This window comes from Paramisgurnus dabryanus, chromosome 16, assembly GCF_030506205.2.
Source record: "Paramisgurnus dabryanus chromosome 16, PD_genome_1.1, whole genome shotgun sequence".
Lineage (NCBI taxonomy): Eukaryota > Metazoa > Chordata > Actinopteri > Cypriniformes > Cobitidae > Paramisgurnus > Paramisgurnus dabryanus.
In genome coordinates this window covers 6,563,916-6,590,059 of record NC_133352.1, presented here as the reverse complement: position 1 = coordinate 6,590,059, position 26,144 = coordinate 6,563,916, and the positions used below count along the sequence as shown (strand labels likewise).

Sequence of the window (26,144 nt, the reverse complement as noted above, 5' to 3'; positions counted from 1 at the left end):
CACTCCATCAGCAGTATTTCCCAGGCCTGCCAGCTTCTTTGTGGCAAATCTCGCTCTGACAAGTAGGCGATTGGCACAAAACCAGCGGCTAGTGACAACGGGCTGTAGTGGAGACGTAGTTAGAAGTGCCAAGTCTATTCTTCTGAATCAATAACCTGCGCCAAGTAGAGCTCACCTCACTAACTATGCGCACGTACAATCACGCTATGGGAGAAATCATGTTTTTCCTGATGAGTTTATGTGAAAGATCATCTTTGCCAGCTTGGACTGTTTATCCGCTCCTGTAGTTGCTTTCTGGAAATTACAGAATGTTGCCGTAATTGCAGTGCGACTACGGTGCTTCCATTGTGTGTCCTACTGTAAAGACATTCAGAAATACAGCTACTCTGATTCTCTCAATCCTGTGTCGCATTCGAGAAGAAACAACAGTTTTCTGCCCATGAAAAGCGAACGATCCCCCTCCCTGCGGCTGTGTCACAGATGGTGGGAAAACCTTTGTAATGCTAATATAATATCAAACTGTGCAGGGACAGCTTAGCAGCACATTTCCTTTGAGTGATTTTAACTGGAGCTGGATGAAAAAATGACTGCCCTTGGACCTGACTGAAAAGGCATTTCTGGCTCTGGTTTGTTTCACGCAGCACCTGATTTTCCTCCTAACTAATTCATGTCAGCAGCATAACGTCGAATGCGTCATAGGAATGAGAAACGCTCTCGTTCAGAACAAATCTGATACATGTTGTCAATTATGGCAGAAAATCCTTTTCATTCGTCTCTCTCTCTCTCTCTTTGCAAAAACACAAAATTCGTGTTTACAGTAATAGGAAGAGGATGGTGTTTGAGTCTTGTGTGGATTTTAATGGTGTCCTGAATGATGCAGCGCCTTTAATTGTAAGTGCATTACTGTCTGACCTGATCTGACTCCTCTTGGGGGACGTCATTAAAGGGGACATTTCACAAGACTTTTTAAAGATTTCAAATAAATCTTTGGTTTCCCCAGAGTATGTATGTAAAGTTTTAGCTCAAAATATCATATAGATAAAAATTTTATTACATGTTAAAGTTCCCACTTTGGAGGTGTGAGCAAAATGTACTTTTTTACATGCCAGCAGAGAATGGTTTACCAAAAAACATACAAGCACTGGGGACCCAATTATAGCACTACAACATGAAAAAAGTCAGATTTCAATGCTATGACCCCTTTAAAGGAAAACACCACCGTTTTTATATTTTACTATGTTCTTATCTCAACTTAGATGAATTAATACATACCTTTAATATCTTTTTCAATGCAAGCACATTTAATCTGTGTAAAACGCTTTTTAAAAGAGTTAGCATTTAGCCTAGTCCCATTCATTCCTATGGCTCCAAAGTAATGTTTTATTTTGTGTCACCATACTTACTTGTAAGTATCATTGTCTTTAAATAGGGAAAACATGGGAATGTTTGGTGGCTTCTAAATTCATCCCTGTTTGGATCCTAAGGAATGTATGGGGCAAGGCTAAATGCTAACACATTTACGACGCGCTGTACAAAGATTAAGTGCACACATTGAGATAGGTATGTATGAATTTGTATAAGTTGAGGTAATGACATAGTAAAATATTGAAAACAGTGGTGTTTTCCTTTAAGTCTTATTCTTTTAACCGCATCACTTCAATGACCTGACTTCATTTTGGTGTTTTTCTCAATCCAGTCATTTCAGAACAAATCCAGACTTACATATTGTCCTGTTGAATATGTTGTCACTTGGAAAAATATGCAACAAAAATGTTATAATTTGACTTTAAATAGATTGGCCAATATTCATGAACCACCACTCGCATATTTGGACAAAGATATTATATATTATATAACAAGATTAAGCCCTGCTATCCACCTTATTTTTGTGGGCACCGCCATCGTTGAGCTCCTTCCGGTGGGCCACTACAGCTAATGGTAGTCCTATTGCGAGGGACACAAGTGTGCCATTTTGACTTGCTAGTTAATGTTTATTATGAAATCCAGGAAGACCGACATTAATTGTGCAGTTAGGGGTTTCCATAATAGGATAACATTTGTTTTAACCACTACTACTACAAGAGCTGAATGTGTATGTGGCGCACATGCATTCATTATATCCACACTTTGTAGTGGATCCAGTTAAACCTTTCATTTAAAAATGCCAGTGAACAATAAATACAATAATTGTTCAAAAACAACTATAAAAATGCTTTTTTATCTGGATTAGTTATTCTGCTACTATATATTATAACAAAAATGTGATTACAGTACAGAATATATCCAACATAAATGGCTTATAAGTTAATGTTTATAATAGTTCTTAATGTTTGTGCGTACTTTTGTTATATATATATAAAAAAAATTAAATAAGCAAATAATTTCATAAGCTTACGTCTTATCTACTGCATAATAATATTTTCATAAAATGAAAACAATACTGAATACATGTAATAGTTGTTTAATATATTTATTACATTTTGTTTAAATAACTTACAATGTGTTGAATGAGAAAGATGCTGCCGACTGTCGGACCGTATGATGCTTGATGTGTCGCCGTAAAAACTCAAACATGTTGATTAAAAATTGCAGTTTAAAAAAAACTCACACCAGAGCGGGTGTGCCTCATAAGCCTTGAAAAGTGAAGCCTCTGGCTCTTTGATCGCCCCCTGGTGGCTGGCTGCCGTACAAGTCATAACCCCGCCCTCTCCATTCAAGCGAATGGGACTCTGCTCTAAATAAAAAAAATATTCACACTTAAAATAAAAGTTTCCGAAAGATGGTTTTGGTCCTTTCAGGTAGTTGTCATCACTCTGATATATGTTCAAGTGTTCATTATTGTGGTAAGTTTCATTTTAGCTTGTAATTTGATGCTATAGAAACGGGGCGTGACGTTATGATTGGCGTGGGTGAATTGGTCGCGCGAGCGTTTGGGCGAAAGTTTGATATCGCGGCTCCGCCTCTGGCATCCACGGACGATTCCTTCTGCGCATGCCTTGGCTCCAAACTGACGTTTTTACGTAACATGGCGGCGACTGTGGTCGGACATTTTTGGTTTCAATTCATTAAAGTGGTGGGAGGCGACGTCGCGTCGTCCATTTTTTTTTACAGTCTATGCACCAGAGGGACAGTTGAAATTGTAAAAGTTAAAGACATTTTAAATCATCGTCTGAAAAGGTTTAAAACAGGCAGTCTTGGCCTATTTCATGTACAAACACTCGACTGACTTTCCAATTGTAAAGATACTGGTATGTCTCTGTGCTTTTATATTTGCGCATTGAAGACCCGTCACCTCCGAGCAACAACACGAATTTATATCTTCAAAAGTTAAGGTAGAGTTGATATCAAGTTGAATTGTTGGTCAGAAATATGTTTTTAGAAAATAATGTCTTTACTCATTTAAAGTTGCAATGAAATTGAAATGAACACTTTGCAAATATGGCTGCCTAGTGGTGCGACTTCCCTAAATGGACTTTGATTGGACCGTTAACTCTACACGCTTTTACGTTCATGCATTTTATCTAAATCTAAAGTGTAGTTTTGTGTGTTCCTTGTTGGTGTTGCAAGCACCTCTACAGATTAAGCAACAGGAACAGCACTCTCAGATACTGCTGCTCCACCTCCATATCCTCCTCATCTCCTGTTTACTGTCTGCTTTGTGCTGCATGTATTTAACTTCTCATTACCAATTAGAAAAGCATTAGAGATGTTTTTCTGTAATCCAGATTTTTAAACGTGACAGCAAAAGCTTGGCATGTCTCAAGTCGTTTAGTGTTAAACAGGTTTTGAATGCATTGATGTTTTGGTGGCCTGTTCGAGACGCCCACATAGCAGCGATACCTTGTCTGTTTCTCCCCGTCATCTGTGAAAGGTTCAAAAGATAATGAGGAAAGTCAGGAACGGTGCGTTAGGAGTGCGTCGCGAGGAAACAAAAGGTTGCGAGGGCTGTGTCGACATTGGCAGGTAAACAGCGAGGCGACAGACGTCCTCTGCGCTCGTTCAGCTCACGTGTCACATGGCTTTCACATCACTCGCGTAGGTGAAGCGCTCCGTCTGATGCGTGTGTGGCCGGTGGATTTTTCACAGTGGGGGTATAATGCGTCATTCCGGTGTTGTTACTTCTCCTGATGTAAATCGCGAGCGAGGTTGGGGTGGTGGGGGTGCTGGGGTTATATCCTTTGCCTGTCAATGTAATAGGGCATGCTGAATTACAGAGTTATTTCCCTGGAGTGCAGATATAAGAAGGGCTGTCACTCACCCCCTTCTCCCTCTCTCACGGTTTCTGCCTCCAGCGTTGCCGGGGAGCCTCCTTGCACCATACTTTACGAGGTTGGGTTCCTTACGCCGTGCCACGCGGTGGACAACAGGATGAAATATGCCATTTGGGGAATTGTTGTTATTCCGATCACACTTCCGAGGCAGCGGCGTCCAATAAAATTCCCTCTAATTGGCAGGCTGCAGACAGAGGAGCTCCAGCACATGTGGGGTTTTCACCAGGGTTTATTAAAATGCCCATTTCTTTAATTAGCAACTGTTAATCAGTACAGAGCTCAGATTGAAAGAGCCACAGATTGCAAATGTCAGGATTAAACATTAATTACTGTTTTTTTATTTATATAACACACATTGTTTACCTTTGATAATCAGTGCTTCCATCACTTCTTTTCTTCATAAGACCTGCTGTTATTTTAAATACACAGGGAAAGTAGGGGAGAACCGGGGCGAAAAGTGATTTTCTCTGAGCCCTGACTACATTTGCATCCCAAACTATGACAGCATCTTACAGGGTTTCCACGGGTCTTTGAAATCCTTGAAAGTTTGTGAATCCGGGGAACTGATTCAAGGCCCTGGGAAGTTTTTGAAAATATACATGCATAGATACAGGTCATTGAAAGTGCTTGAATCTATTTTATACAAGAAGTTGTCTGGAAAAAAATCCATATTATTCCCTGTGTAGTGTAGGATAATATCATAAAAATTCTAGACTTTTTAAGCACAGGTGCTAAACTGTTCGCTTTAAATGCTTATATCTTCTGTATGCGAATGTTGATTTATACCAAATGCTTTTTTGCATAGTTGTGTTTGACACATGACACATGAAAGGTTCTTGAATTTGAAGTTAACTAAGGTTTGGGAACCCTGATCTTAGCACACAACCCTTGACAGAGCTGACAAATATCAAGTTATTTACTCACCGTTTTGCATGTGTAGGTCCAGAAAGCTGTTATTTTTTGTCATTTTTTTCTTTTGATGCATTGTGTTTCTGGTTTCATGTGTTTCAGTACTGATCAATCTACCCGTTATTTAGTGCTCTAACACATCCTGAAGTTTGACTTCTCAGAGTTTTTCAAAATAAAAGTAAATCGTGATTAAATGTCAGGACTTCCTGTCTGGACGAAAGTAACACTTGTTATTTTTGTCCCGCTGTTAATACTGTTGTATATGTTGAAAATGTATATTAATCTAATTTACTAAAATTTTATAGTGTTCAAACTGTTGAATTTTTTTATTTCCAATAGTGCTGCCTCACGATTAGTCGCTTAGTATATGTGTTTGTACTGTGTATATAATAATTATGTATATATAAATACACACACATACATGTATACTTTTAAGAAAAAAATATATTTATATAATAAATATTTATATTTATATATAATATAAATTATATACAAATATAAACATGTATATACACATGCAAATGTTTCTTAATTATATACATGCGTGTCTGTGTGTGTATTTATACATAATTATTATACACAGTACAAACACACATATATTATGTAAACAAAAACTTTTATTCTGCAAACGATTAGTCGCGACTAATCATGATGCAGCACTAATTTCCAACAATTCAAGTTTGTACTGTTGGGTTGCTTTAAAAACATTTGATGAAACTGAAATTTAAAATCATATGTAATTTCATTATTTTTTTTAAATATGTTTGAAGTTACATATTAACAAAGTCATAGTCATGTATATTTACTAAAACAAGTGTAACACCAAAATCTATTTTGTTTTGTTGTGTTACTTTCGTCCCAGCTGTCAGGGTCAAAAGTAAAAATGCGCTACTTATGTTCAAAATGAAATTATACTGAAGTCATTTTATATTTGTTAAAATTCCAGCTGGTATTGATAGACCACACTTCTGAGTTATTGACCACAACAAAAATATAATTGTCTAAAACATTATCTGTTAAAGCTCACGTAACACACGCTGTTTCTGCATTTCTGATGTTAATCTGGAGTACCTATAGAGTAGTATGACATCCTTTACATCTCCGAAGAGTCTTTACTTTAATCAGATTTATAAAAGAAAGATTAGCTTTATCGAATCTTTCCGATAACGTACGAAAAAATTAAGAAGGAGGAGTTACTACTGCGGGAGGATCGATTACGAGTCATGCAACACTATACAACATTGTTTAACTTATGATTCACTACATGTTCGTGTCATTTATTATAATATGCACGCAACTATTTCCAACATAAGACAGAAGTCTTACTTAACGCGTGCATCTCATCATGACCCGGTTGGGAAAATCCACTGCATCAAACACACACGCAAAACTCCGCTGCTACCCCGGATAATAAACTATATCCATTGTTTTCATAAGGCTGGATGTCTTCTCCTTACATCTAAAAACACACTTCATCTTTCGTGCCATTGTTGAGTTGCCGCCATTGGGGCGGCAGTGGCCTAGTGGTTCATGTAGGTTGTCTACAAACCGGAAGGTTGGTGGTTCAATCTCCGGCTCCACTGGACCAAGTGTTGAGGTATCCTTGAGCAAGACACCTAACCCCAGCTGCTCCCGACGAGCTGGCTGGCGCCTTGCATGGCTGACACCGCCGTCGGTGTATGAATTTGGGAGTGAATAGGTGAATGTGAGGCTAATTGTAAAAGCGCTTTGGATGGCCATAGGTCTGTTAAAAGCGCTATATAAATGCAGTCCATTTACCATTTACCATTTTGAAATTAAGCAAAGCTGAGTGACGTGATAAGCTGTTTGCAAGCTCTAGCATCTCCCGCTGATTGACGAGTGGGCGGGGTTTTCCGGGGGAAGTGCCCATATAAAGAAGTGATACGTATAGAAAACCCCTGAAACGTCAGCTGGACCTGTAATCGAAAAAAACTTTCAGAAACTTGTACGAACCCTGGCGAAGTGCATTCGGCACAGAAATACTCTGTAACATGTCCAACTGCTTTTTTGACACTTTTTCTACGTTTAGCATGAGGAAACAACTCTATAACTGTGTTAATAAGTCAGAATGCTTGAAACACCATTGAACCCCCCCCCCCTTTAAAATTACGTTTTTCTGAAAAATTGTACTTTCGCACCCGCTCTCCCCTAAATAGTTAAGATTTATATAAAATTCTGCATCTCTTTTATAAACAATGAAAAGATTTGACATACAGCATGTCACAACTGTCATGAAAGTTTTTTCAAATACAGACTCAAATGTACGTAGTTCATATTACATTATAATGCTGTACCCACGGTTGACATACTAGCACTGATCCTGAGCCTAGTGAGCTGTCTTGATTTAAAGCACTTTTAAAACAGGTGGTGTATACAGCACAAGTAAATGAATACAACTGTACTGTTAATATTGACATTTATATCTAGATATTTTAATTCATTATGAAATGATCATCAAAGACAGCAGATCTTAGACATTAGCTGCATTTTTGCATTGCTTTTCCTTTTGTCATTGAGCAATTGAAAAGAGTAAGAATGATAAAAGCAGGATGTTCTTGTGGTACAAATAGACCATAATGCACCAGTCTGACGATGAGATGAATAACAAAAGAGTGAATTAGTCAAGGGGTCAAAAGTCACTGGAGAGAAAGCTTTAGTTTAATGAAGAAGAACCTTTGTCTCCTGAGACAAGATGATAGATTTGAGTCTCGTGAAAAAACCTGATGGACAATTATCACCGGAAAAATTGACAAGCTTTATTTAAGAGCAGATTTCATCACTGTCATGAGCTCTAGATGACAACCGAGGGAAATGAAAGCACACTGGACCTGAAGAAGAAGCTCTCTGGGGAACACACATTCAACATTAATAATATAAGACTCCATGCATTTATCCAGAGTCATAGATGATAAATGACAGACAAAAGTCCATGTCTTCATTCATTCATGTATATACAGTATGTTAACTTATACAGGTTTAACAAGAACAAGTGTTTAAAATACTGCTTCTTTCCAAACATTATTCCTCAGACAGCTTATATGATTGAAAGCAGTAAAAAAGTATTGATCCCACTGCGTGATAATGTATCAAAGTGGTGTTGTGTGACATTGACTGAACGCCCAAGCCTGTTTGATAAATCTACAGGCCCTAAAGTGTTTGTGTGAGATCAACGATCGCTGCGGTTTAATTGCCCATGCGTCTCGTTTACATCCCATCAAACAAACATCTATGACTAGATGTACAATAACTGCGTATCACATAGCTGACCTTTTCATCGCACGCACGCTGTATCGTCGTAACCGTACGTATTATCGGCATGATCAAGATGGCTATCTTTGTTCTGTCAATAAACTTTTCTCGCTACAGGGTTTTTGTCAATTAGTGCATTTGCCGCTACACTGGAGTCTTTATGACCAATGCACAGAGGCACCATTAAGTAAATACAGGGGGATTTGGCTCATTAGGTTTGTGACTGCGCTCCTCTGGGATAGTGACAGCTTCTGCTATGTGACCTTTAGACACCTAATCAACTTTTAACACCTCACTGGATCTTCTCAGCAGAGAGACCCGAGAGGAAGATGACCAACCGCCTGAAATCACCCAATCTGCTCGATACAAACGCGTCGGACCCTGACGTGTCACTTCAGCAGAAGAAATCTGTTGGGCAGCTCGTTCTGTGAAGCCAGAGTCTTTTTATAGGGGATGAGAAGAACGGTCTGATCCGCAAAACAGTTAAATAAACAAGTATAAAAGATCTGTGCAGTGACTGGATAGATCGAATCAAGAGCTGGAAGCGCTGCTGCAGAAACGTTTTTCTGTGGCACGTCTTAAAGCTGCTGTCAGAATCTTAATCATTGTTTTATCTCTTAACACTCATGCACATGTCTGAAAGAATATCCCACAGTGAGATGTGCTTTTTTCCCCACTACTGAATCTATAGCACAATGTTCAAAAAATTATATTGGACCCATATTGTGAATTTGCAATAATAGAATGTGATGCAATAAAATTTTTGGGTGTGGCAAAATATGATAAAGACACAAAAGTCTTGTAGCTGTTTGAAAAAAAAAAAAAACAAGCAGATACTATAGTCTTAAGGCTCAGGTATACTCAGTGTTGTGCAAGCTACTTGGAAGATGTAGTGAGCTAAGCTGTTACTTCACATTAAATGAAGCTTCACTACACTGAAGGTTTACCCCTGGGAAATGTAGCAAGTTAAGCTACAGCAATAGTAGCTTGCTACATCTAAGCTATTTTTACATATTTATTTTGAACCAGTTTTATTATGTCATTATTTATTCAGTTTCAAATTTGCATTTTGGCAATTATGGGCAATTTAATCATAATATAGGCCCACCACACACACCAGTATTGTTTTTGTAAGATATGTTTGTAAAAAAACACTTAAATTACCTAATAAGACCTAGTCCTGGAGTCATCTAAAACACCATTAAAAATATCTAAACATCAGTAAAATATATCTCTTTCAACTCTTATTATATTAATGCTTATGTGTCTGCCTATATAGGCTACATCTCAGCCTTAATGTAGACAAATTATAACATGAGAATGTGATTCATTTACTTTTTTGACATAAATTCTTAACAAATAGGCAGCATTTGAAATGTAACGTAAACATACAGAAAATTACTATGTGAAAAGGAGAAAACTGTTATTACACTGTTATCTACCTTGGGAGATGATTGAATTGTGAGACGTGCTCTGATTTCTGTAAAAGCATTGCGAGAATGTTGCTCTCCCGATGCATGATGTGATTGCTGTCGCACATCTGACAAACCAGCGAGTGCCTCAGACAGTACACAACAACAAATAGTGCAGTTGGTTTAATTTTACTTTGCATTAGCTTGGTTTCAGCTTTGAAACTTTCGGAGGTGGACACGGATATGGAGCTACCCCCGCCATCGACTCCACGAGCAACAAGACCCACCCTCCCTTTGACCCTGACCTGATCCTGACTGTATTAAACAAACTGATGATGGCAGTGACATTACCCAATCAGAGGTAGAATAGCACAAGTCTTCACAGAATGCGGGTAGAATTGGTTTAAATGAATGAATGGTGGACAACTCGAAAATACGGGACAAATGCCGTCCAGTATTGATTCAAAACGGGACGCGCTATTTTAGACTGTTTACACGTGGGCGGCTATTTTCATAAACAGACATATCAACCTCTTTGGTTTCAAATTTTTAGTTTCGTAAATTTGTGTAACAAGAAGCTCAAGCCCACGTAAGCCAATCAGAATACCGAAAACAGCAACAAATCACTTCCTGTTCCTCTTTTGGACAAGGTCGCACTTTTGGCATACGTGCGAGCTCTGGCGCTAACTGTGACATTGGCTGCCTACACATCCGTTTGTCTCAGTTTACATGCACATGCTACCGAAGATTTTCAAAATCTCCACTGTGGCCACAGTTTTTAGAAAGAATTGGTTTCAGAGGCGAGTTCTCTGTTTGCGTGTAAACGAAGGGTGCAAACGGAGGGAAATGTCTCAGTTTTTCAAAATAACCATGTACTTGTTCAGTTGTGTGGAAGCTACTGAAATGCTATTTGATTCAGAAACTAGCGACGCTACCATCACGCTACTGAAAAGTGTAGGTAAACTAGTAGCTTCACTACTTGTAGCGACGCTACAGACCAACACTGGGTATACTTCACTTTTTTACGTGTATGCGAGGGTCAGCGTGTACTTACCCTGACGTTGTGCGTGCTGCAAGTTATGTCACCAGAAAAATACATGCAGCTTATTGTAACTGCGGGTGCGCATACAAGAGTGTATAGTATGTAGGCCATGAGAGGTATTCCAATTTGTCGCAATGCACATGCGTTGAATGCCTGTGTATGCAATTAAGTCAAATGAAGTATACTTTGCAAGGCTGTGCATTTAACTGTGTGGAGATGGTCGCGATTAAAAAAAAAATAAACTTTTGCGTGTTTGCATCAGTCTCAAAGTACTCGCAAATCAGAAAAATCGCTGAATTAACCATAAATCTTGCGGCAGTAAAAAAAAACAAAAATCCGTAAAAACACTGCTATATTTGAAATGATTTAACATTTCTTACCAAAAATATCCAATCTAATCTTATTTTAATTGTGATTATTATTATTGATGATTGATATGTTTTACATTGAACTTTTGAAATGTTATATGATTTTTTATGAAGCAGCTGCATGGTTATTTCTAAACATCCAAAACTAAATAATATAATGTAAATCACAAATAATTAGTTTTTTTTGTTAGTAAACAAATCCAAAATTAATAGCTAAAGGACACGTCAATTTATCAATTAAAAAATATCTGAATTACCACTGTATTTGGTGACCAAACATACAGTAGCGAAACGCACAGAAATAAGCACAAATGTACAGATGTAATTGAAGGTTTTGGTGATTATGTAATCATTCAGCCGTAATTGTAATCCCAGTTAGTTTTTTCGATTAACTGTGCAGCCCTAATGGATTGTTTCTTCTATAAACGTCAAAATAATAACCACTTGACCGATCGTACAGCTCTGTGCATCCCTGGGATTTCTGAAAATGTAAAATATTTCCAAGTCGCTGCAGTGCTGACGCACCTGGAAAACAGAGGCCGTGCTTCCATATTTAAAAAACTTAACTTGCACAGGCAAAAGATGAGGATTGTGAACATCCCCTAAGTAGTGTCCACATTGGAAATTCCAAAAAAGAAGTGCACTTTAAAAGCGTATTTACATTATACTTAACTACACTGAGTCGTACCCGAGTATGATTGTCCCCTCCACACTGAACCTATGATTCAGACCGAGTATGCTTATGTCATTATGATGTGTTTTAAGAAAACTGTAGGATATATCCTCTCTCTCCTCAAAGTTTTGTCCTTGTTATAAGTTCTTGATTGACTGGTGATGGCATTTGACATAAAAGCAACACAAGACTGAGTCTCTTCCAGTTAGGCTACTTAATGTCATAAACCGATCGATCTGCATAAAATCGAACACACGATTATTCAAAGTCGTTTGGGACGCAGTGACACGCAGCTGCACATAATTGTGCTGTATGTATCAGAATGGTTTTTATAGTGACAGCTTGAGGTTGAGCGAGGACACATAATTGACACAAGCTTTCAGATTTGTGCTCTGGACGAGTTTGCACTCCCACTATTGCGCCCCGGCCCTGAACCAAACTGAACTGTACCAGTGACTGACCACCTCTGCAATCATACAGAGTAGGGGTGTAACAATACATTGATATGGATCGATGCATTGATATAATTTTTAACAATACAATGCATCGAGCCACATAACATATCGATATGAGGTACCTTTATTATACGTCCATTTATGCATTTCCATCAAAGCACACATTTTTGTTTATTTTCATGTGTTAGTGTCAGCAAGTGAATGCAATACAGCAACAAAGTGGTTTTAGCAGCAAAAACACAGCGAAAGAAGCAGAAGACTTTGCGACTGCTATCAGACGCAAATTGTGGGTCTTGAAATATTTTGTATTTGGAAAATGAATTGGACAAACAGATTGGCAGAAAATCTTTGCCAGCACCAGCTGAAACACTAAAGACTTTGACTGTTGCCATCATAAGCTTGATTTTATGTGACATTTTTTTCTTTGTTTGTTGTAAATGTCCCAGTTGGGGAAGAGATTTTTTAAAGAGTTTAATTAAACGTTCATGTTATTTATTTTGGTTGCATTCGTGCTTAATTAGGTACGTAATATGAAAGCATCGATAAATTAATCTAATCAAATCATAATTACATTGAAGAAATGTTTGATGTATCTGCAAGTATTGCATCACTGGTGGAGATGATCAATACTGTATCGTATTGCAATGAACTGTGCCTAATAAAGAGCAATTACACTAGTCAAACCAACCAGATTTTGGGGGTCAAACATACTTACGGCAAAGCATGAGTACACCCGAAGTCCCCGGATAGTGCACTCATTCCACTTGATAAATGAAGTGTATAACGCTAGGCACTTCATGCACTCAACGGTCGCAGTTTTGCTTACGTGATGAAAGCGAGGCGGGGCTATCAGATGCTGTAAGATATGGATTAATTCATTTAAATGTGAAGTGTGTTTTTAGATGCATATGATCATTTTTATGTTGAAGTAGAGCTATGAATGAAGCTGTAAATGTAAGCAGTGGAATAATGAGAGGTAGTTGAGAACAGATGGTAAACTCAACCTTTCCCATCCTCCTTCCTTCAGATAAACAGCACACTACATTCACAGCTTTGACTCAGTAGTGATTTGTCTGTCTGTGAAACACAACAACAGGTTTTTCTGTACATTCTGCTATTATTATTATTCATTTATTAGCTTGTATTAAACATACATAGATTATTATTTTGTTCCATAGCGAGAACCTTTCTAAACTATTTAAGGTTCTGTTTAATCTAACTGTATTTGCATGTATTATTTTTGAATAATGACGGTTGTGTATAATTGACGATGGGCCTTTGAATTATTTAAAAATAATGCACACCCAAGGTGATAATGCAGCACGATGTAAGTCAGTTATTGCGCTTAGACCATGGTTACCACAAACATTTCTATGGATTATTTTAAGACATTTGAACAGTCAGGGGTGCATTTTACAGAAACATAATCAACACAACACACATGGGACATTTCTCAACCAATCAGAATAAAGCATTCAACAGACCCCTGGTATAATTTGTTATAATGTTTATATTTGATATTAAAAGGCTTTTAATTAATATTGCATAATATGTAATAGTGAGCAACCAATGTCCCAGATGGGATTGTTATTACATTTGTCACCTTTTACTCAGATTTGGCCAGAATGAACAATTGTCTATGACAATAATTGACATGGGTTGTTTAAAAGCATGCAACGAGTTTATTTCAAATCACATAGTGTATTTATATTGATTTTATACAATAACAAATTACATTTGCACCATTTTTAAGAAAGTTAAGACTGAATGGACCTGACATTGTCAAATGGTGTAACCGCCAATTGTGCCAAAGAATGAGAAATATTAAATATTTTATCCATATATATATATATATATATATATATATATATATATATCCAATTTTATTATTTATAATTTTTTTATTTATAATTTTTTTATATATAATTTTATTATTTATTTGTAAATGTAAATTTTAGTGCGTTTTTGTAATATTTGGCTCTGTTTTCTAAATAATCCAAGTTTTAGACTTGGTCCTCAAAAAAGAGAATGTATGCAAGTAATTTGCAAATTTATTTAGAAATTTTAACCCTTTTACATTTAATTGAACCATATGGACACGTCATTGACCCATTAAAGTTATTGTTATTATAAGTAAAAGCGCACATATTATATTATAACATACTAAAACAATTACAATAAAACAATAAAAGCATAAAGATATTTTTTAAACTGCAGTGTGAAATTAGACTACAGGAGGTTTTATATTCTGTCTGTGAAGTCTGGTTTCATCACACACACATAAGGAGAATCCTGACAGCTCCTGAATCTCAAACATGCTCACAATAAAAATGTAGATATCATCACACACTATGAGACATTATAAAGATCATCATGCCAAAGGGAGTGGATTATGTCTAATAGAGCTCTACTGCAGCTTGTCGCTCCTTTAAATGTTCTGTAATTCACCTCTGTGTCTCTTTGGCTATTATGAAAGTACTGTTGTCATCAATCTGATTTAAAATCCTGATCCTAAGCAGACTGGGAAGTGTAAGATTTGATGTGTGGACCTATTGAAGTCCTGGGCCCTGATTTATAAAATGCTACGTAGAAATGATCCTACATTTGATCTTACGATCATTTCTCAAAAATGTGTACGTGCGATTCATAAAATAAATGCGCACACCCCTTTCTTTTAGATGTGAAATCTTTAAATTGCAAATGATCTTGAACTTGTGCGCAGCTGAGCAGTATAAGATCTCTGCCTTTAAATGATGCCTAATTCATGTCATAGATATAAAAAAAGAGCACTTGTGTAAACCCTTTTCTAGCAGCAAAAAATGGTTTATATTTACAAAAACCTGCAGCAACTGGACAAGAAAAAGTGTGTAGTCTGCTCAAACCCTGACGTGGCGCTAAGACACACCTCAAAGACAGTTTTTATAAATATTGACTTTGACGTTGATTTTTGCGTACGCTCACTTTACGATCAAATCTGTGTTTATGCAAACTTTATAAATGAGGCCCCTGGACAGATTGTCAGGAGGGGACATCGTAAAAGAAATCGTGAATAAAACTTGTCTTTATTGTGCTCAGTTTTTCAAAAATACCAAAGCCTGAGTACCGTGGCCTGGAAAGGCAAAAATAAATTACAATAACAAATTTACAAGTTTTTTTAACACATTTACAATGAGTGAATAAATGTACAAGTTTTCTAAACAAATTTACAATGATTGAACAAATTTACAAGTTTTTTAAACAAATTTACATGTTTTTTAACATATTTACAATGAGTGAACAAATGTACATGTTTTTTAACAAATTTACAATGAGTGAACAAATTTACACGTTTTTTTAAAAATTTACAAGTGTTCAAACAAATTTACAATGAGCGAACAAAATTACAAGTTTTAAAACAAATTTACGTTTATTACGGAAAGGGTAGGTACAATACGCTGACGTCACGCATCTGAGCCTCCGGTGGGAGGAAACCCGGAAGTATCGCCGTGAATCACATGAGAGTTGTGAATGCGATGTGTGTATTAGGCTGTACATAATATTAACGGAAAGAGAGTGATAATATATAACCTTTCATCGCTTCCGAAGTGACTAAAAGGGATATTGGACCTTATTTTCAGGTAAGTGAAATAGTTTTAGTTAGCTAACGTTAGCTGTCCAAGTTGCACACGTTTTGGATGGCAGTTATCAAAATAATTCACTGACTTTCTCATTAGATTACAGACAACACGAGAGGGTGCTTCAAACTTTTTAATCAGGACTGCATTGTTTGTTCGCTCCCGGGGTTACATAGACTGAAACGAGGAAGTGTGACGAGTTTGTTTACATGGTGCTGTAAACTTCAACCCAGGAGGACACTTCAAAGGAATCAAGGGTGCGTTAACTTGTTCGATGATATAATCTGAATAATTTTTGAAAGATTAGGATTTTATGTAGTGACTAATGAGACGATTTGTTAAAATTACCTATATTTATACTATAAATTATATTTTCATTTAATCATTTAAACCTCTCTGAGTGTGACAGTATTATAATGTTTTATCATATTACAAAAACTCTAATGTTGCCTAAGCAAACTGTCATTTATGTCAGATAGATAGATAGATAGATAGATAGATAGATAGATAGATAGATAGATTTATAGATAGATAGATAGATAGATAGATAGATAGATAGATAGATAGATAGATAGATAGACTGCCAAGACTGAAATCATGATTATGTTAATTTCCAGTGTCTGTGATATTGAAACACTAAAGGAAGAAGAGGAGGACCACCATTCGTTTCCTGAGCAGAAAAAAAATTAAGCATGTAATTCATTGATGAAAATTAGAACAAATAAATCTCATGACTTCATTGATCTTTCTTTTTTTACATGTAATTTTCTCCTCTTTCTCAATACACAGTTCTAACAGTGGTTCTGGGGCATTGCAAGACTATGGTTACCTGGAAACATCTCCTATTATGGAAGATTATCGCAACATTTGTGTCTTGGATCATTTTTTCTTGTTTCTCTGCCACAGATTTAGCTGTAAGGTTTAAAGGTCCCGTTTATCCTGATCCCATTTTTTAAACTTTAGTTGGTGTGTAATGTTGCTGTTAGAGCATAAATAATATCTGTAAAATTATAAAGCTCAAAATTCTATACCAAGCGATATATTTTCTTTAATAGAATTTCCCTTTCAAAGCCTATAGCAAACGGCCAGTTTGGACTACAGCCCTCTACTTCTCGATTGAATGACATCCAAAGAAGAGTTTTTTACTAACCTCTGCCCACTGGAATATGTCAGTCGCCAGCTAAACTCAAGTGGCTCTACTAAGCTGCTGTTGAATCACAGCACACTAAACAAACTACATAATCAGAACTCGATAGGTATTTCTGAAGGAGGGACTTTATAGAACAAGGAAGACATCAGCTCGTTTTTAGTAAAGTAAAAACAGCGCTAGAGAGTATGTGAAAAATATTGTCTTTTTTTACACACAAAACATGAACACACGCTATATTGCACACCATAAACACAATCATAGTTTGTGTTAAATACTCTCATTCTCACGGCACCCATTCACGGCAGAGGATCCCATTGTAAGCAATGTAATGCTTAATTTCTCCAAATCTGTTCCAGTGAAAAAACAAACCATCTATATCTTGGGTGAAAAATTACTTTAATCCCAAAAACAAACGTTTTTCATTAAAATGTTTTTACTTTGCTTTATTGTTACAATTTGTACAGTAGATAGAAAATATACATTGGAACAAATGTATATACAGTGGTGTGAAAAGGTGTTAGCCCCCATCCAGATTTCCCATGTTATTATTGCATATTTGTCACACTTTAATGTTTCAGATCATCAAACAAATTCAAATATTAGTCAAAAAATAAAACCCAAGTGAACACAACATGCATTTTTTAAATGAAGGTTTTTATTATTAAGGGAAAAAATCAAAACTACATGGCCCTGTGTAAAAAAGTGTGTTAGTACCCACTGGCTTTTAATGTAAATATGTTTGGTTCTAAAAATGTACATATATATTTTTTCATACTTGAGACAATATACATTGAAGTTCATTTATAAATAAAACTATATTTTGAACAATGAGTGAAATTAAGTTTCTTTAATGTAGAAATGAGTTGTTCTAAAACTGTACAGTTATTTACTTAACACGTATCTAATGTGTGCATTGCATGTCTGTTAGAAGTGTGTGTGCTATTCCTGGGTTTATAAGCATGTGTTAAGCAGCCAGTAGTTAAAAAACGAGTCCAACTTAATTTTTACTGACTTCCATTTCTCTAAATATACTATTTGGAGGGTTTAGCCTCCGCCCACATCTCCATCAAAGTAAATGCGTTCCAGGTGGATTCGGAAGTCAGTTCTGGTTTTGACAAAAAAAATCACACCATGTTATCCCTGTGATTCCTCTGATAGTGTCCTCCTGGGTTGGAGTTTACAGCACCATGTAAACAAACTCGTCACACTTCCTCGTTTCAGTCTATGTAACCCCGGGAGCGAACGAACAATGCAGTCCAAAAAGTTTGAAGCACCCTCTCGTGTTGTCTGTAATCTAATGAGAAAGTCAGTGAATTATTTTGATAACTGCCATCCAAAACGTGTGCAACTTGGAAAGCTAGCGTTAGCTAACTAAAACTATTTCACTTACCTGAAAATAAGGTCCAATATCCCTTTTAGTCACTTCGGAAGCGATGAAAGGTTATATATTATCACTCTCTTTCCGTTAATATTATGTACAGCCTAATACACAACATCGCATTCACAACTCTCATGTGATTCACGGCGATACTTCCGGGTTTCCTCCCACCGGAGGCTCAGATGCGTGACGTCAGCGTATTGTACCTACCCTTTCCGTAATAAACGTAAATTTGTTTTAAAACTTGTAATTTTGTTCGCTCATTGTAAATTTGTTTGAACACTTGTAAATTTTAAAAAAAAACGTGTAAATTTGTTCACTCATTGTAAATTTGTTTAAAAACATGTACATTTGTTCACTCATTGTAAATATGTTAAAAAACATGTAAATTTGTTTAAAAAACTTGTAAATTTGTTCAATCATTGTAAATTTGTTTAGAAAACTTGTACATTTATTCACTCATTGTAAATGTGTTAAAAAAACTTGTAAATTTGTTAAAAAAAACTTGTAAATTTGTTAAAAAAATTATAAATTTGTTTAAAAAGTTGTAAATTTGTTTTTAATCTTGTAAATAAGTAATTTACCATTGTAATTCATTTTTGCACCCCGAGGCCACCGTACTGAGGCCCTGTCCACACGTACATAGGTATTTTAAAAGCTGGTCATTTTTCTACGTAGTTTGGCAATTCGTCCAAATGCAAACTCAGTATCAGGTGACTCAAACTGAACTTTTATAAAAGCTCCTGCCATGGAGAACATTTTTAGAAACTCCGGTTGCAGCGTTGTCATGATTTTTTGGGTAATTCTGCAATGGCTTCTGATTGGCCAACATGGCTTTAGGTTTAGGGATATATCGCCATCTGTTGGTTTGGTATGCTATTAAAAGCGCTTCATACAGAGTTTTTGGGATTTCCGCACGGACGCAGAGATTTTTTTTAACGAAAGAGGTAAAATCTCTGTTTATAAAAACGTGTACGTGTGGATTAGGCCTGATAGTCTGTTTGATTTCCAGGACAAGATAAACATCTGTGATGAAGAAGTGAGTGATTCACTATCCAGAGCGTTATTAAAGTGAGATCACTAAACAATAATCCCTGAGCAGTATGATTTGAAGGTCAGCACGAAACACTTGGCAGGCTGCAGAAATGACATTAAAGCTGCAGTGAGAAAGTATAGAGCAGAAATTGTATAGATGTTGCAAAAAACAAAGAGTCCTTATAGCCATGTGTTCATTTGTGTTATAAAGAAAAAGGGTTGAATGTAAAAGACACACAAGCAGCTTCCTGTTTAATCCAGAACAACATGAACTCTGTAATGGGACAGTGACAGATCACCATCACATTACTGGCAGGAAGTTTATTCTTAAATGACAGAGCATCCCATCAACATCCCTAAGGTGTACTTAATGTATATAGAGTAGTTTCAATCAAAGTTTGTATTGTTTTCATATTGAATATGTTACATTGAGGTCATTTGACTTTTAAGATTCAGAAATCTGTCATTGTTACGCCACCCTACTTGTCGTCATTTCTCTCTGGTTGTTTGCTGGTCTTAGACTCCTCTTTTAATCACCCAGTGTTGTTTATTGCCTGCAGTGAAACCATCATGATGGAGGGAGTACCAGTATAATTACCATAAACAAATATGTTGAGCGCTATATATATACATACAGTTTGCCGGGGTTAACAACTGTAATACGGGTGTTAAATTGAGCCTAAAATAGTAGATTGTAGCATCCAGTTGCCGTGGTGACAGAAGGTCTGCCTCTTTACTTGCATCTTGCCTTGCAGCTCTTAAGTTTAAATAGTAAATGTCTTGCTGCTGTAATTAGTTTAAAAGAGAGAAATTGTTACACCTTGATCTGTTTGAACACAACTAAATTGATTTGTCATTTACAGTAAATTCATGTAAATAAACTTTTGATTTGGCATTATTTACTTCACCTAATGTCGCTCCAAACCATCTTTTACTCTTAATTCTGCTGGGTAAATATTAGACAGAACACATTCTGGGTTGTTGTTAACCAAACCATGCGTTGAAACAACGCAGCATTGCATTAAAACAACCCAGCATAGGTTTATTTAATAACCCAACATGTGTTCTGTCCAGTATTTACCCAGTACAATTTAAACATTTTTAACTTTTATTTCATGCAATGAAACTGCGGAAGTGTTTTAAAGTTGTACATTTGTTACCCATGCTACGTTTAAATTCAACCTGCTCTTGTGGTTTATAACCCACCATCAATTAATTGTTTTGGTTTGTTTCTTTATGATATCACCAGGATAGTTTTCATGTTTCTTTTTCCTCTCTTTTTGTTTCTCTAGGCAGAACAGATGCAACATACCAGCAGAACTGCCTCACATTGATGGACCATAAAGAGACCAGAATCATCCTGCAGGACTCGACAGAAACCAATGAACTGCACCAGACAGGTGAGGAGTCTGCATCACAGTCTGCCAGCACAGGACATAGTTTATTATAGTCTCTTAAAATGTAAAAGAGAAATTGCAAGTGCACACTGACTGCGTTTACATGCAGCCAATAACCCGTTCAAATCCGGAATATTAGCAATAACCCGGTCGCGCACGTCCATGTAAACACCGGCAAAAACCCGAATATGCTCATATTCCTGTTTTTAAAATCCCGAATATTACCCCTGGGTTACCTCTTTTCTAACCCGAAATTTTGGTCATGTAAACGCGCATCGGGATATTCCCATCAAAAGGAACATTGATTTGTGTACTGCGCATGTTCTATTCGCAAGGAATCTTGGTCTTTTGAGTAGAGGAACTTCTTGTATGCGCCAAAAAACCCGCAGGGAGTAGAGGTAAGCATGGTGAGAGAGATGCGCCACACTTATAGAGCGAGGAGGAAACCAATTGCAACAACCGCGTTTTTCACGTTAAATTAATATATAGCTATTCTTGTTTTTCAAAGCATACATGTATAATACAGGCCAAATAGATTGTCAATAGTTATGAGAGTAACTTGTTTTTTTTTGTGTGAATTTGAATTCAAAATGTAATAGTATGCTATTCATATTTCGTTAAATACAGTGAATGTGTGAAAAAGTTAAAGATGACAGAATAACTGTAGCGTCGTCTGCATCTTGATGCAGTTTCTAATATTAAAATTACTTTAATTTAACTGATCAACACAAATACAAAGCGGCATAACTGATTGCTTACCAGCATTAAAACCAATAAAAACCTTTGTTTTTTTCTTTGTATACAGCGTCCGCTCCGTGGATAAGGATGTTGCAATAACGCCGGTGGCTTTATTATTAACTGACTGAATACTTATACCTGACATTTAGATATGAAAGTTTATCATCAACAGTACCTGCGTGAAACATTATAAACATTGATGATCATCTGCCGACTCGACTGTTTCTGCACGTTCTCAGTCCGCTTAATTAACGGCTTTTCGTTCTATCCGCGTGAGGTAAACATTTTTGTTCTGTACTTTTTTACTTGCATGTATTTCTACATATTTTCGGCAAAGTAACACTCAGGATATAATGTAAGTTATTATAGATAGCATATAAGCTTGTTCTGAAAGGATGACAATTATAAAAATTATCCATCCAGCTTAATTTAGCCAAAATAATGATTTATTCGTTTTCATACTTTATAGATGTTAATTTATCTACTAATATATAATTGAAAATGCCATAAATAAATATTAATTGCCTTCTGTAAGCTATTGCATTCGTTTTGTACATTTATAGGTGCATAAATACTGTCTAATTTTTAATTTCTTTAAGACACGTGTTCTGTATTTACCGATGCTCTGTAAATATGCACTTAAAAAACCTTGTTAGAAAATCATTCTTTAATTATTTTTTTTTTCAAAAATATATTTAGCTGAAGGCTAGTATAGCTTGTTAATCTTTTTCTCATAAAAGGAAAGACATGTAACTTAGCCTACCCTGCTTCTACATCGGTGCAGCTTGTTCTGGATTTAAATAATAATTTTATTTTAGTAAATGAAGGCGGTAAAACCGCATTGCGCAATAGTGAGCCACGCAAAATCACCGCATTTACCTTTTAATTACAGTTTACATCGGGATATTGCCAATTCCATGTATACAGGGGTAACTCTCTCTGCTCACGCATGTAAACGGGTTATTCCGAATGTTTCAGAAACCCGAAACCCGACCTTAACCTGACCATAACCCGAATATTTACAGCATGTAAACGTAGTCAATATTTCAGTGGAGGGGCAGGAAATGTAGCCTATTCCTTATGATTAAATTGTACTTATTTAACAACATATGATTTCATTATTTTGATGGTTGTGATTAGTATTTTATATGTGAATGAACACACCGATCACATGATGGATGCATTAGCCTATGACCAGAATGTATTCATACGGCATCCAAATGTACTATACACCATGTACTGATGTACTGGTAAAGAAAGAGGTACTGAAATTCAGATTGTGTAAAATGATCCTGCTATCATCATTATGTAAGTTATGCAAGGATGAAAGAATAGGACATGACTTAACCAAAGAGGCTATCTGCTCAATGACACATAGGCTATTGTAGTAGATGTAGAAATGGTCTAAATAGTTTGAATAGCAGCAAAAATGGACCCACCTTATAAAAAATCATAAAACTTTAAAGGAATATTCCACTTTCAAAAATAATTTACTCACCCCCATGGCATCCAAAATGTTGATGTCTTTGTTTGTTCAGTCAAGAAGAAATTAAGTTTTTTGATAAAAACTTTCCAGGATTTTTCTCAATTCAATAGACTTTAGTGGACCTCAACAGTTTACAGTTTCAACGCAGCTTCAAATGGCTCTAAACAATCCCAACCGAGGCATAAGGGTCTTTTCTAGCGAAACAATTGGCATTTTCTGCAAGAAAAAATAAGATTTTTTAAACCACAACTTCTCGTCCGGCGCTAGCCGTGTGACAATCGTACGTATTACATAATCATGTGAAAAGGTCACGCATGATATATGCGAAACTACCGCCCCAGTGTTTTTAAGTGTGGAGAAAGAGGAGCATTCAGACGTAGTTGTTAGATGAATAATACTAAATGATGTCAGTTTATTGTTTAAAATGGCCCGCAAGTGTGTGTTTCACTTATGTAACGCATGACCTTTCAACGTGATAACGTAATATGCAAGGTTGCGCTGGCGTGTCACACGGCTAGTGCAAGGCAAGAAGTTATGGTTCACAATACATATTACCGGTCTTGAGACCGATTTCTGCTTTCTAGACTCATCTCTGAATTGTTCCTTCAAAGACCGTGGGAGGTGGTCCGAATTTCAGACCGAGTCCTCGAGACCAACGCATTTTTTTAATGTTCAAATTAAGATCTCTCAAGCTGTCCGTGTGCAGTACCGCTCCCCCAGTTGAGTTCCGCCTTTTGGTTCTGACAACGTTACGTTATTATTTTGTAAACTAACATTTCAGAATCGATTGTTGACATTTGTGAATCGATTCAGAATCGGCCACGTCCGCATCACGATGCATCTAAGAATCAATTTTTTTGTCCCACCCCTATTCTTGGTCTTGACTCGGACTCGACTGTATTTGAAAACAAACGGACTGGGTCTTGACCCTTCAAAGACTCGTTCTTGACTTGGACTTGGCATAGGCAGTCTCGTCCCCACCACTACTGTAAACTGTTGAGGTGCAGTACAGTTTATTAAATTGAGAAAAATCCTGGAATGTTTTCCTCAAAAAACTTAATTTCTTCTAGACTAAACAAAGAAAGACATCAACATTTCGGATGACATGGGGGTGAGTAAATTATCAGGATTTTTTTTTTAAGAAAGTGAAGAATCCCTTTAAAGATTTTTCCACAAAAGATATTATAAGTATATATATCTGCCGTGATTTAACCTTGTGGCATTACTTGTGGCATCTTTGGATCAATGATTGCTCACGTACTGGGTTTTCAGAGCAGATATCTATGATATCTCCACACCTGTCAGTTGCAGTAAAAGCTTTAGTTTGTTATAAGCGGACTATACTGAGTTTCAGCTCAGGGATTTGGTGTCAGTACTGCAGTCTCAGTCTCTTAAGATCTCAGGAACAGTTTCATTGAGCTTTGAATCGCTAGGTGGAGAGCCAATACTTCATCCTACAGTTCCTCTTGTCTCATTACCAACACGCAGTGTAGATAAATTGATCCTTTGCCTCCATTTACAAATGCCACACAGACTATTAAAGGCTGATGGAGCTCATTGAAAACATTTTCCTGACCTCATGTATTTACTGTAAGTTTCTCTGAGGCATAACTCCAGAGATGACAGGCTGCAGAAACCCTATAGTAAGTTTTTCATACAATATAGTCAGATGGACAGTTTTATTGTATAAAGCTTACAACTTATAAATTTCCATCTTGTCAAAAACATCAATTGACCTATGGCTAACCCACACCCCCAAACGCAATGAGCCAATCACAGTGCGCATAGCTAACCCAATACACTCGGACATTCTCTGCTTACACATCCATTGAAATGCATTGCAGTTAGTCAGTTTAATTCGTTTTTATATGTTTTTTCTTGTCATTTTAAGTTTAGAATGGTCAAACGGTGTGCATGGGGTACATGCAATTCGGCACTAGGTATCCCGAGAAGCTGGGCAACGTTGTGTATTTTTACACTTTCCCAAGCCACATTTCAACCGAGATAACGTTAAGTGTCTTCTCTGGATTAAGTTATGCGGTAGACCACAACACCAACAAAACGTGGATAAATTAAACAAGGATGCCTACATCTGTTCTAAATTAAGTCAACAATGTATTTGAATGTTATCTTTAAAATCTCTAACATAACGTTAGCCTAACATTAGAAAACGTAGGCTTCTAGCTGCGTTGTACATCATGTCACTTAGCTTCATTAACGTATCTGTAAATTACCGAGATGATAAATGTTATTTGTAATAGCAATGTTGTGCTGAATGATTCATGTAAATACTGTAGCACCCAACTAACGGGGAGGTACTCTTAGTAAAGATGGTAAAAAGGCTTGTCTTGGAAACGTATGCAACTTAGACCTGTACATATTTATTTTGATCATGATGCCACGAGATGCGGTTTATTGCGTTTACCTGTGAAGCTTTTCATCAACCTTCTTAACAATAAATTTATTAATATAACCCTCCAATGCATAGTTAAGGCCCTTTTGGTGACTTTGAGATGATATATATAGTCTTTCTGTCTCCGAAAATCATCAATTGCCTCCTGTGAAATGTCTCCTACTGTGACAGCTGCCATAGCGCCTGTCACCGAATGTTGATTGTTTGTCTGAGTGAGTGGAGGGGGCGTGGCTTAGCCATAGGTCAATTATAACCACGATATTATATATAGCAGCCATGTCTTTGAGTGGTAGCTCCTTTAAAAATACAGACAATAATACAGACAATATTAAACCAATTGAAAAATGTATGTCAACGTTGTAATCAGGGCTGCACAATTCTTGATCAAATGTGAATCACGATTTTTCTCCATGGGAAATGAGATCACGATTTTCTCACACGATTTTCATTTTTTTTTTTACCTTTATTGCACTCAAGTAAAAAAATGTGCTACATAGAACTTTCAGTTATAATAAAGTGCTGGACTTAAAAGA

The 26,144-nt window shown here is 36.5% G+C and overlaps 1 protein-coding gene and 1 long non-coding RNA gene across 2 annotated transcripts in view; both read left to right on the top strand.

The window, feature by feature from the left end:
• Positions 1 to 26,144, top strand: part of nexmifb (neurite extension and migration factor b) — an 82,410-nt gene that overhangs the window by 43,316 nt on the left and 12,950 nt on the right. The window contains exon 2 of the mRNA XM_065249168.2: positions 20,870 to 20,977. The gene's annotated coding sequence lies outside the window, so the exon portion shown is untranslated. The remainder of the gene's footprint in view (positions 1 to 20,869; positions 20,978 to 26,144) is intronic.
• Positions 15,895 to 16,794, top strand: LOC135749455 (uncharacterized). The gene is made up of 3 exons (XR_010532385.2): positions 15,895 to 16,017; positions 16,114 to 16,271; positions 16,632 to 16,794. It is a non-coding gene; the product is annotated as an uncharacterized lncRNA (long non-coding RNA).